Below are 13,817 nucleotides of genomic sequence, written 5' to 3'. Positions count from 1 at the left end.
ACAGCTTCCTCAGGTGTCAGAACAGACGAATGGAGGCATTGCCATCTGTCTGCCCAGGAATTCTAGGAGCTTCTAGAAAACTCAGCACAGTGGATATCCCCTCACACAGTCTTGAGGATTTACTACTCTAGATGTGGAACCAGATTAAAAATAAAAGGCAAGCACCCTGGCTAATTTTGCTCACTGGTTAAGGCGTCGGCCCACAAACTGAAGGGTTCGATTCTGGTCAAGGACACTCATTTCGGTTGTTGATTCAATTCCCTGCCTTTGTTGGGGTGTGAGAGGGAGACAACCAATCAATGTGTCTCTCTCTCTTTCCTCTGACTCTCTCCCCCTCACCCCTCCCTTCCACTCTAAAAATCAATGGAAAAAATATCCTCACCCCTCCTCACTCTTGGGTGAGGATTTAAAAAAATTAAATTAAAGGAAAGCATTGGTTCACTAAACAGGCTTGGGAGAGAGGTAAAGGGCCAGAGTAGAGATTAAATACAGAAGGAATCAAGGTGTGGGTGTCAGATCAACCCCACCCCAGTGAGGCCAAGGATTCTGTAATTAGGGACTTGCCTATAGTATAAAATAACTGAGAGGCCTCCTCAGTTAGGAGGGTGGAGGAAGAGAGAAGCTGAAAAAAGCTTTACATTTTCAGAGATTTAATTCTTCCCATAGACCCCAAAAGAGAAACAATTGTACAGGAAAATTTCATTTTAATGACCACTCTGGTTGAATATTATCACTGCTGACCATGAGTAATTCTGTTTTAGTAGGTGTCAGTTAAACCCTCTGCTTTCATAGACAAGAGTACCTTCTGCCAATGAGCTGTGACTTGAAGCCGTATAGTCTGTGTAAATGTGTTGTAATTAATTGAGCTTTAAAACTTGACTTTGAGGGTCTCAAGGCTTTGGAAATGGCTTGGAAAAAGGCACCTTCTAAGAAGGTGATTGGAAGATGCTTAATTGACACAAAGCTCCTCTAAATTTGTTTTGGAGGAGGCAATTTTTAAAAATACCCGTGTGTTTTCAAGGATAAAATTTAAATTTAAAACTATGCTAGCATCAGAACAAAATTAATAATGGTTTAAAGTTGGAGTTGAATGGAAAACATCAGTATGGACTCACGTACTTTAAAGGGATTCCAGTTCTGTTACTACTAGGAACACTGGGTAGTTCCCTGGTTCCCTTAATACCCATCCACAGTCTGTACTTACAGAGCAGCGGTTCTCAACCTGTGGGTCGCGACCCCTTTGGCGGTCGAACGACCCTTACACAGGGGTCGCCTAAGACCATCCTGCATATCAGATATTTACATTACAATTTATAACAGTGGCAACATTACAGTTATGAAGTAGCAACGAAAATAATTTTATGGTTGGGTCACAACATGAGGAACTGTATTTAAAGGGCCAGAAGGTTGAGAACCATTGTTATAGAGAATTCCAAGCCTAGATCTCAGTCTCTGTTATTCTTCCCCACAAATAGGAGTCAGAAATTCTTGGAGCCCAGCCTGTGTGGCTCAATGGTTGAGCGTCGACCTATGAACCAGGAGGTCACGATTTGACTCCCAGTCAGGGCACATGCCCAGGTTGCGGGCTCGATCCCCAGTGTAGATCATGCAGGAAGCAGCCTATCAATGAGTCTCTTTCCTTATTGATGTTTCTATCTCTCTCTCCCTCTCCCTCTCCCTTCCGCTCATAAAAAAAGAAAAAGAAATTATTAGAAAGTCATTGAGTTCATTTTCTCTTACCAATGTTTCTATCTCTATCCCTCCCATCCTCTCTCTGTAAAAAAATCAAAAAAATCAATAAAAATGTATATTTTTAAGAGCTGTGGTACGTTTACCCCATGGAATCACATATGAAATCGAATGAACAGAGTAAACTAATGAACAAAATAGAAACAGAGACATGGATACACAGAACAGAATGACAGCTGTCAGAGGGACATGGATTGGGGTGCTGGATGCAAGAAGGTGAAGTAATGAAGTGAGAAAAACATATACATATTTCACATAGACACAGACAACAGTGTGGCGATACCCAGAAAGAAAGGGTTGGGGGAGGGGAAGGGGAGCCAAGGGGGTATAAACGGAGATGGAAAGACACTTTGCTTGGGGTGACAGAAGCACGATGCAGTGTGCAGATGATGTTTTGTTGAGTGATACACTTGAAACCTGTATGGCTTTGTGAATCAATGTCACCCCAATAAAATCAATTTTTAAAAAAGAATATATATTAATGACCAATGAGCACATGAAAAAATGTCCGATGTCACTGATCCTTAGGGAAATGCAAATCAAACAATAAGACAGCACCTCACACCCATTAAGATAGCTACTATTTTAAAAATGAAAAGTTAGTGTTTGTGAAGATGTTGGAAAATTAGAACCCTTGTGCTATGTTGGGTGAGATGTAAAATGGTACACCTGCTATGAAAACAGTAAGGCGGTTCCTCAAAAAATTAAACATAAAATTACCATATGATCTAGAAATTCCACTTCTGAGTATATACACACACAAAATCAAAAGCAGTGTCTCTGGCAAGAGGACAGAGGAATGGGCGGGAGGTAAGTAGAAAATTGGACAGCACTGTGCCCCACGGGCCAAAGGAAGAGACATCCAGGAAAGAGTGCAGCTCTCTGTATATGTCGGCATATCTTTCTTCTTTTAACTCTTTTTTTAAAATACCCATGTATTTCCTCCTGTATCCTTCTCTGCCAGTTTCCCTCTTTCTCTCCTCATTTTTGTTTCCTTTATGAATTCCTTCTCGTGATGTCTTTCTCCTTTAACCATAGAAAGGAACTGAATATGTTATTTTACTTGTTATTTTAGTTATGTTCATTTTATTGATTATAACAATTAATAGATACTTTTATCTTTAACACTAAATAAACATGGAAACATACAACCAAATAAGTGTACTATTAGCCCTTGGTTGATTTTTTTATGTTAATAAGTGGCTCACAGTTAATGAAAAAACAATTTACCACCTTACCTGAGGAATGGAGCCATTGTTCAACAAAGAAACCCCACTCATTTCTTTAGGATGTTTCTTTTTTTAAAAATGCACTTTTCACTTAAAATATTTCAGATACACACACACACAAAAACACAGAGAGTGATGTAATAAATACTTATATATACTAGCATGTTGCGATGTTAGTTTCAGAAATTTTTATTGAGAAATTAAATGTTACAACCCTCCTTTGACCTTCTCTTATTCTATTCCCTCTCCCCATCCTAAAGATAACTCCGACCCTGAAAGTAGTTGTCAACAGGTATGAGGAACCTGAAATTTTACCCCATCTGTAAGCTAATAAATTAGCCTATTACTGTTTCTTGGGAGAAGATATGATACTCCAGGAACGGAAACAATGAACAAATTATTTTTCATAGCAATAGCAGTATCAGCATTCTTGCACCAATATTCTGAAAGTGAAGAGGGCCAGATGACACTTGCAAGCACAGTGGGTTGCATCACAGCAAAGGAGCCCTGAGTTTAGGAACTTCAATCTTTATACTGTTAATAAGCATGACTGGAGAATCGAAGATGGCGGCATAGGTAAACACCGGAGACTGCCGCCGTGGACAACCACTTCAAAAATACAACTAAAAGTCGGAGCGGACATCAACCAGAACCACGGGAAGGCTGGCTGAGGAGAGTCTCTTCAACTAGAAGCAAAAACAACAGCATTCCGACACTCAGCGGAGGCGCAGTGTGGAAAATTTAAAGGTACGGCGGTGCGGTGGTGAGGGTGCGCGCGCAAAGCGGGCTGGCGGCTGAGGGCGCGATTGTCGTTTTCAATCAGGAGTGAGTCTCAGACTCTGGGCTACAGATCCAGGCGAGTCTCTAGGGACCCAGACTCAAACGGGAGAAGCGGGACTGTCTGGCTACGGCTCCTCCGAGGTTTGCAGCGATTGCTGGGACAGAGAGGCAGAGCCCCTGGGGACGGACTGAGAGCGGCCATAGCTGCTCCCTCCCCCCGCCCTGTTGAGCCCGCCCCGCCCAAACCCTGCGCACAGCCATTTGCCTATCGCCTCAGGCAAGGGCTGGACTAGCGCCTCCCCTGAGGACTGAAGTTTTCCCACAGCTGATTTCCACCACCAGTCGGCCTGGTGGTCAAATCCCTCTAGTGTTAACTACAACAATTAAGGCTTCGCTAGAACAAGACTGCGCACAGAGACCACAAGGGGGTGCACCAAGAAAGCATAAAAGATGCGGAGACAAAGAAACATGACAGAAATGGAGGATATGGAGCTAAGAATCGCAATTTTGAGGGCTTGCCATAAATTTGTGCAGAGCCTCACGAAAACTAATGAGACCCTCGATGCTACGATAAAGAAATTAGAAAGTAAGCATACACGGACTGAAATAAAGAATATTATACCCAATAGCAGACCAGAGGAGCACAAGAATCAAACCAAAGATTCGACAAAAAACACCCAATTGGAAAAGCAAAATGAAAAAAGAATCCGAAAGTGTGAAGATAGTGTAAGGAGCCTCTGGGACAGCTTTAAGCGGACTAATATCAGAGTCATTGGAGTGCCAGAAGATGAGAGACAGCAAGATATTGAAAACCTATTTCAAGAAATAATGGCAGAAAACTTCCCCCACCTGGAGAAAGAAATGGACTTACAGGTCCAAGAAGCGCAGAGAATCCCAAACAAAAGGAATCCAAAGAGGACCACACCAAGACACATCATCATTAAAATGCCAAGAGCAAAAGACAAAGAGAAAATCTTAAAAGCAGCAAGAGAAAGAGACTCAATTACCTACAAGGGAATACCCATACGACTGTTAGCTGATTTCTCAACAGAAACTTTGCAGGCCAGAAGGGAATGGCAAGAAATATTCAAAGTGCTGAATACCAAGAACCTACAACCAAGATTACTTTATCCAGCAAAGCTATCATTCAGAATTGAAGGTCAGATAAAGAGCTTCACAGATAAGGAAAAGCTAAAGGACTTCATCACCACTAAACCAGTATTATACGAAATGCTGAAAGGTATCCTTTAAGAAGAGGAAGAAGAAGAAAAAGGTAAAGATACAAATTATGAACAACAAACATGCATCTATCAACAAATGAATCTAAGAATCAAGTGAATAAATAACCTGATGTACAGAATGAACTGGTGACTATAATGAATCAGGGACATAGAAAGGGAATGGACTGACTATTCTTGGGGGGAAAAGGGTGTGGGAGATGCGGGAAGTGACTGGACAAAAATCATGCACCTATGGATGAACTCAGTGGGTGGGGAGTGAGGGTGGAGGGTGGGGTGGAAGCTGGAAGGAGGGGAGTTATGGGGGGAAAAAAGAGGAACAAATGTAATAATCTGAACAATAAAGATTTAAAAAAAATAAATAAATAAGCATGACTGGCTTTGCCCCCAGAAGGAGACACACTCTCTGTCTAGACCAGCGGTTCTCAACCTGTGGGTCGTGACCCCTTTGGGGGTCGAATGACCCTTTCACAGGGGTCGCCTAAGACCATCGGAAAACACATATATAATTACATATTGTTTTTGTGATTAATCACTATGCTTTAATTATGTTCAATTTGTAACCATGAAAATACATCCTGCATATCAGATATTTACATGACGATTCATAACAGTAGCAAAATTACAGTTATGAAGTAGCAAAGAAAATAATTTTATGGTTGGAGGTCACCACAACATGAGGAACTGTATTAAAGGGATGCGGCATTAGGAAGGTTGAGAACCACTGTTCTAAAGATAGTTCAGAACAAAAGACAGTCAATGACTCATTTGCAAGACCTGGTCACACATAAAAGAGCAATGGAGAACTGTCTCCCAAGAGGAGTACGTTCCTTTCTCCCCGTGATTTTATACTTATGCTGCATAACTATACTCCTAAAACAAGAATACGCTATACTTCTTGGTGTGTTTCTAAACTTTATATTAATGCTATGATAGTGTACATGTGACATTTTTCACTCGTTACATTATCAAAATGTATTCAAGTTGGCACGTGTAGTTTAAGTTCATTTATTTTAAGTAGTAATAGTATTTTACTATGTGAACATATGACAATATATTTATCCATTCTCCTGTTGATGACATTTAAGAGTTTCCATTTTTTGGTCACTCTCACTGCATTCCTGCAGTAAACATCCTTGTACATATTTCTTTGAACACAGGTATAAGAATTTTTCTCAGTGTCTATCTAAGGATGAGATTGCTGGATCTTAGGTTCATTTATAATTCCCGGTTGCTTCTTTTCTAAGCAGAATCTTGATAAAATTAAAATCTCAGTGGCCATTTGTGTGCAGCATTCCACCCCTACCTACCGCCAACCCCATCTCTTTTTGTATAATCTTCCATCACGCCTCCTGCCGGAGCTCTTCCCCTCAGACTCCATTCAACAATTGAAATGTTTTAAGTGAAAAGTGAATTTTTTTTAAAAAGAATTATCCTAAAGAAATGAGCAGGGTTTCTTTGTTGAACAATGGCTCCATTCCTCAGGTAAGGTAGGAGAGAGAGAAACATGTAACTGAGGTGAGGCCAATTAGATGCTCTCAGCTTGAGTGAATGGCTTAAGAATAGTGGAAAGCGCCCTGACCGGTGTGGCTCAGTGGACAGAGTGTCGGCCTGCGGACAAAAGGGTCCCAGGTTCGATTCTGGTCAAGGGCATGTACCTGGGTTGCGGGCACATCCCCAGTGGGAGGTGTGCAGGAGGCAGCTGATCGATGTTTCTAACTCTCTATCCCTCTCCCTTCCTCTCTGTAAAAAAATCAATAAAATATATTTTTTTAAAAAAGAATAGTGGAAAGCACTAGAAGTCAAATTCATCACAAAGTGGGTGCCAAAGCCAGGTGAGCTTGCAGCGTGCCTGCAGCTGTGGCCCCCCGTGCCAGGCCTCCAGCACCCTCTCAGTGCCCTATCTGTGTGCTAGGCCTCGTTCTTGTTCAGCCATTGAGAACACGTGCTAATAAATTCACTTCATGCCTGGGAAAGCTACAGTCAAATCCTGTCCCTGGCAAATAAGAAATCTGGTTGATAGATTGTGGGGGAAAGCAGAACGTAGGAAGAGAAGAGAAAGAGGGAGGAAGAAGAATAATGAAAGGGAAGGGAGGAAAGAGAATAAACACAACCTACACTTCTGGTTTTTTTTATTCAGAGAGCAAACTTTGCTAAGTAAGCAGTAAAAGTGTCTCTTCAGCAGTATTAGAAAGCTTTGCTGGCGAAGTTTTAAAACATGTAAAAGGATAATAAAAACAAAGCAATTACAATGTACTGCCTCCTGAAATAATAGGCAATATAGCTTATTTTGCAAAAAGAAGATTGTTGCCTCTGGTTATGGCTGTTTTTTTTTTCCAAACAAATATCAATACTATAATACTTTTTACATAAAACGTAACTCTTTTTCCTTTGTCTCCTATTGCAAATTGCTTATTTGACTCTACTAGTGAGCGGAGATAGATCTTCGACACAAAAAAAAAACACACCAAAAAACATAAAAAGTGCGTTAATGTGTTATATAAAAAGAAATAAGTTTATGTAAGCAAATAGCAGAATCGGGGTTCTTTTTACTATAGAACCTAAAATTATTGTGCGCTTGCTTTTTAAAAATATTTTAATTTTATTGATTTTTTTTTTTAAGAGAAAGAGTAAGGAAGAAAGAGAGAAACATGCAACATTGATCAGCTGCCTCCTGCACGCCCCCTGCTAGGGATTGAGCCCTCAACCCTGGCACGTGCCCTGACCAAGAATCAAACTGGCAACCTTTCGGTGCAGGGGACGACTCCCAACCAACTGAGCCACACTGCCCGGGGCAATGCTGTGCTTATTAATTGCTGCATAACAGACGACCCTAAAACTTAGTGGCTTAGCTAACCACTTTATTTTTGCACATTTGTGTCTGTCAGAAATTTGGGGAAGACTTGGCTGGGCAGTTGGTCTCTGACCTGCCATGGGGTCAGCCAAGATGACTCGGGGTAGGCCCAGCTCCAAGATGGTTTCTCGGCTCACCTGTTGGCTTCTCGGGCCCCTTGGCCTCTTTTCCCAGGTGGTGTCTTATCCTCCAGGGCTTCTCATAGCAAGGTGCTTCCCAGAGGAAGGAATCTGGCTGACATCACTTCTGCCCTGTTCTGTGGTCAGCAGTCACAGAGCCAGCCCAGTCACCGCGGGGGGGTTCTCCTGTTGATGTAGGAGCGGAAGTTCACATCTCAAAAGAGTGTGGGAGCCTGGCCGGCGTGGCTCAGTGGTTGAGCGTTGACCACATGTTAGGATGCATAATAAGTCTTAACAAATTCAAGAAGATTGAAATCATATCAAGTATTTTTTCGGATCATGAAACTAGAAATCAACTACAATTAAAAAAAAACACAAAATATTCAAACACATGGAGGCTAAATAGTGTTTTATTAAACAATGAATGGGTTACCCATAAGATCAAGAAAGAAATAAAGGCAGTGCCCTCGGCGGTCCCGGATCTGTGTCTTGCTTCAACTGTGTTTGGATGGAACAGACCCAGGGACGCCCCTTCTTCCCGCCTCCAGCCTCTCTCCTGCGTCTCATCCAGTCCCCACCTTCAGAACCACCTCCGGGACCAGCCAACACACCAGTTGTTTTTCTACCTTAACTCCCTATTGCCGAACAACCATGAGCTCCCAAATTCATCAGCATTATTCCACTGAGGTGGAGGCTGCGGTCAACCGCCTGGCCAGCCTGTGTCTGCCGCCGCCTGCACCTACTAGTACCTCTCTCTGGGCTTCTCTCTCGAGGGCGGGGGCCACTTCTCCCGAAAGTTCCTCAAAGAAGCACGAGGGCGCTGAGCGTCTCTTAAAGCTGCAAAACCAGCGCGGTGGCCGCCTTCTCTTCCAGGACACGCTGAAGCCTCCCCAAGAGGAGTGGGCAAAACTCAGGACGCCATGGCAGCCGCCTGGCCTTGGAGAGGCACCCGAACCAGGCCTTTTGGAGCTGCAGGCCCTGGTTCTATCCGCGCAGCCCCTCATCCTGTGACTTCCTGCAGAACCACTTCCGGGGTGAGGAGGTGAAACTCATCAAGAAGATGGGCCACACCTGACTCACATCCGCAGGCGGCGGGCCCCAGGCTGGGCTGGGCGAGTATCTCTTGGAAAGGCTCCCCCTCCAGCACGACTAGGAGCCTTTGGAGCCCAGAGGCCTTTGTGAGGTCCCTCTGCATCCCCTGTGTCTGGCTTTTACCTGAGCCTCTTCCCTGAAACTACTAGCCATTCTTTTAACCACCCTGAAGCCCTCTCCCATGCATTGGACCAAATGAAACAATAAAGCTTTTTGCAGGAGCCCTAGCTGGCTTGGCTCAGCGGATAGAGTGTCAGCCTGCAGACTCAAGGGTCCCAGGTTCGATTCCGGTCAAGGGCATGTACCTTGGTTGTGGGCACATCCCCAGTAGGGGGTGTGCAAGAGGCAGCTGAATCGATGTTTCTCTCTAACTCTCTATCCCTCTCCCTTCCTCTCTGTAAAAAATCAACAAAATATATTTTTCAAAAAAATCAATAAAATATTTTTTTTTAAAAAAAGCTTTTTGCAGGAAAAAAAAGAAAGAAAAGAAAACTACCTGGAAACAAATGAAAATAAACACACAAAAACCCACAATCTATGGGGCACAGTAAAAGCAGTCCTAATAGGGAATTTATAACATTACAGGCCCACCTGAAGAAGCAAGAAAAATCGCAAATAAACAGTCTAGCCCAGGGGTGGGCAAACTTTTTGACTCGAGGGCCACAATGAGTTCTTAAACTGAACCGGAGGGCCGGAACAAAAGCATGGATGGAGTGTTTGTGTGAACTAATATAAATTCAAAGTAAACATCATTACATAAAAGGGTACGGTCTTTTTTTTTTTTAGTTTTATTCATTTCAAATGGGTCTAGCCCTACACCCTAAAGAACTAGAAAACGAACAAGAACAAAAGCTTAGAGTTAATAGAAGGAAGGAAATAATAAAGATCAGAGTGGGAACAAGTGACAGAGAGACTGAAAAAAATACAAAGGATCAATAAGGGACATCTGTAACAGTGTCAACAATTTTTTTAAAAATCACTGACCAAAATCAAAGACTAAAAAAAACGAATTTAATTAAAAAAACAAATTTAATTAAAAATTTAATTAAAAGGGAAAACCAAACAAACAATACTCACTGGTTAACTCACGGTTCTGTAGGTAGGAAGTCCAGCAGGGAATGTCTTGTTCTGTGCTCAGGTTCTCAGGAGGCTGAGATTGCCCTTTCAAACTCATTCACTCGGTAGCATTTAGTTCATGGCTGGCTGTCAGCAGAGTCACTGTCGCCTCCTAGAGACTCTCCGCTTCTTGCCAGGTCACACCGTAACTGTTTGCTTCTCATAGGCCAGCAGGAACACATCTCTCTGACAATTTATCAACTTTTTAATGTTTTTTATGTTGTATCCAAGAACTCTGACTCTCCCCAAGATCCCAAAGATATCTTCCTACTAGGGCAGAATGCAGCCTCACTCCCGAGAAGAGTGGACAGAGTAAGGGGCAGGGGCGGGACTGTCACAAAGCAAGGCACATCAGCAGCTCCTCCCAGATGCACCTGCAGCCAGCGCACAGCAAGACCCAGACAGTGGTCACAGCCAGGGATGTTCTGTGATGCCGTAGGCAGACTGGCGAGAGGCTCCTGTGGGGGGAAGGGGGTGGTACTGCTGGGCTCAGGGTCCCTCTAGGCCAGCGGTCCTCAACCTGTGGGTCTCGAGCCCTTTGGCGGTCGAACGACCCTTTCACAGGGGTCGCCTAAGACCGTCCTGCATATCAGATATTTACATTACGATTCATAACAGCAGCAACATTACAGTTATGAAGTAGCAACGAAAATAATTTTATGGTTGGGTCACAACATGAGGAACTGTATTTAAAGGGCCAGAAGGTTGAGAACCACTGCGTCTAGGCATTTTCTATCACTGTGAGTGGACGCAGACTGGGTTGCTTGGATATGCTCAGAAGAGGCCTGTCAGTGAGAAAAGCCGCCCCTCCTCTCGGATCGTGCCTGGAAGGCTCTAAATAGGACCCCTGCCGTTGCTGGTCTGGAGTCCTGTGGGAGCATGAATGCCCGCAGAGCGCACCGCCTGGTGGTAGTGTGCTCACAGGACCTCGCGAGTCTGTGTGTGATTCTGAAGCTCGTGTGGATCTGGTCACCAACAACTTTAGAGATGCCAACTCTAAAATAAAAAAAGAAACTTGGAAGGACTGATAAAGATTGCAACGAAAATGGGAGACGGGATTTGCCAGCCTTCAATGTGTCCGAAGGTTCGATTCAGGGTGTTCTAGAAAACCAGGAAAGCACTTCCCTGCGAAAGTCTTCAGCGTGGCTATGTTCTGTGGTCAGGTTTTCTTTTAGAAAAGGAAGAGATCTGTGTCAGGATGCCTCCACCTGGCCTGTGAATCCCATGGCCGCCCTCACTCCAGTCCCTTCCACCACGAACTCTGAGGCGCTGAGACCATGCCCTGTGTTGAGACAGTCCTTTGCCCATCACTATAGAAAAGCCTTGTCTAAAGGAGGTGCTACTGAGGAAGAGCTGTGTGTGTGTGTGTGTGTGTGTGTGTGTAGCAAAGGTGGAGATTTATTGAAGAACAAGTACAGACTCCTAAGTGGGGAGAGGGAAAGAGTCCCACAGAATGGACTCCCACGTGGGGAGGGGGAAAGGGTCCCACTGAGTTCCTTTTCCCTATGGCTTATAAAGGCTGCAGATCCTGGTGCCTTGATATCCCCTCTGATTGGTCACTATTCCCTTAGACTGGTTACTATAGTTACTCCTGGGCTCAAAGGTTGAGCCTCACATGGGACATGTGAAGTTCTCACGCCCCCAACCCCCTTCCTTATTGTTTTCCTATTCCCTTTGGGCATTCTTCTTCTCCTTCTGGATGAAGCAAGGGCTTCCTTCCCTTTATTTTGTAAATATAGACCCTTTGCTGTTACCAGCTCCCTCATTCTATGGAAATGTACCTGTTGCAGCTTTTCAGCTTCCCTATTCTATGGAAATACACCTCCTGCTGCTCTGCAGCCCTGTGCTTCCTCCATGGTGGGGAAGAGCTTTTATAGTGAAAAGTTTTGGCACTTTCCTGTGGCCAATTTTACACCAGAAAAGAGGTTAATTGTTTTTTTTCCTCTAAGGTGCTGACTACAGACTTTGTGTTCTTATCTTTTCCCTTTTCCTCCCACGTGGTTGGGTTTCCTTTGTGGTCAAAGTGGACACCAGCAGTGGAGCGATGCACCCTTCGCTGACGGGCCGACCTCCTCCTGCAGGGGCTCAGGTGCTCCCCTCCACCCTCGGGGCTGTGTGGCCTGTTTGTTCAGACATGGACTGGATTTAAACTTTTCACAACTGCAAATGTAAATGGTTTCACTGTAAATGGTTATCTTGTGTTCACAACACAAACTCAGCATTTGAATATTTATTGTGAGCACATAGCATTTGTCAAAGAACATAGATCTCTTACTGCAATTATCTTGTTCCAGCTTTAAAATATTAGCTGTCACTTCTTTCATTGCTCTGGTGAGAAAGGAAAGTCTCTCTTTATTTAAACTCTCTTTTCCCTTGAACACAATTACCACCTCATTCATGGCTCTCTGTGGCCACCTAATCTTGCCAATTATGTCGGTGACAATGCCACAAAACAACATGACTGACATACCTGACAGCTCTGGCTGGCGACAGAATGGCCACAAAGGGACAGCCCTTTGTGGGATGAGTCCCACACCACTAGCCTCTGAGGAACGCAGAGCAGGGGAGAGGGCATGGGGGGAGGGAGGAAAGGGGAAGGGAGGGCCCCAGGCACTGCAACCCCTTCCCAGCCAGGGGGGGTCCCTTGCTTTTAACTTGGTAGCCTGATGGCCCTGAAGAACAAGTGCTTCTGAACACACACCTGCCTAATTCATCTACTGTTATCTCCATACAACACATCTGCACTTGGGTTGCATTTGTCACTGACACAATGAAGCAGGAAGGTCTGGGAGTCGGCTTCCTGGGGCCTGGGCCTAATCTGCTTTCCACAGGCCCGTTCTGTGTCCTAGCCCTCCCAGCTGGGCGCCAACACACATTGCTGCAACCAAGCACCCAGGCACACCTTGTTAAGGAAGAACCTCATGTGTAGGGTCCCAGTGTGACTAAACCCTTGTGCAGGGACCCCATGTGCAGAAACTACGTGTGCAGGGTCCCTGTGTGCAGGAATCCCATGTGCAGGAACTACGTGTGCAGAGACCCTGTGTGTAGGGTTCCTGAGTTGGAAGGAAGCAGATACACTGAACCGTACTTGTGCTGAGCCCACAAAGAGCCCCAGTGCTCTCAGTCCGCCCCCAGCTCCATCCCAGGTGTAGTAACTGACCGTGGTATTAGCCACTTAGGAGGCTTAGTTTGTATCTGGTGCTTTGGGTTAGTTATCTTCTCTGACTTTCGCTCTTTTCCCCCCATTATTTCAGACTGCAGAAATTATACATGTTATTATTGTAAAAGTATCTGCCTTCTGAAAGGGCGAGGGCTAGGCCCTCCACCTTGCCCCAGGGTAAAGGCTACGCCCTCCACCTTCCCCCAGGGTAAGGGCTAGGTCCTCCATCTTACCTTGGCCACGTGTTGGGCAAGGAGCTTCTTCACGGAAGTCTAAGACTCTGCTAGCCACACCCAGGAACGGGACATCGACTTGTGCCTGGCCAATCGGCAAAGCACAGTCCTTTCTCCTCCCTTACTCCAACCCCCCCTATATAACCGGTCTCTGGGCGGGGTTGGCCTCTCTTGGCCACTTGGCTAGCCGATGTGTCGGTGAGTCTGGTGGATGGAGAGCTCAAGTTAGCTTGAAATACAGATTCTT

The 13,817-nt window shown here is 44.6% G+C and overlaps 1 pseudogene; it reads left to right on the top strand.

Annotated features, from left to right (window-relative positions):
- The first annotated feature begins 8,620 nt into the window (after window positions 1–8,620).
- Window positions 8,621–9,122, top strand: LOC139014622 (ferritin light chain pseudogene; annotated as a pseudogene).
- The last annotated feature ends 4,695 nt before the right edge of the window (window positions 9,123–13,817 follow it).

This window comes from Myotis yumanensis, unplaced genomic scaffold, assembly GCF_028538775.1.
Source record: "Myotis yumanensis isolate MYYU_CA2020_CCGP unplaced genomic scaffold, mMyoYum1.0.hap1 SCAF_7, whole genome shotgun sequence".
NCBI lineage: Eukaryota > Metazoa > Chordata > Mammalia > Chiroptera > Vespertilionidae > Myotis > Myotis yumanensis.
Note: the sequence above shows the minus strand (reverse complement) of the source record. Positions and strands in the feature narration are given on the sequence as shown.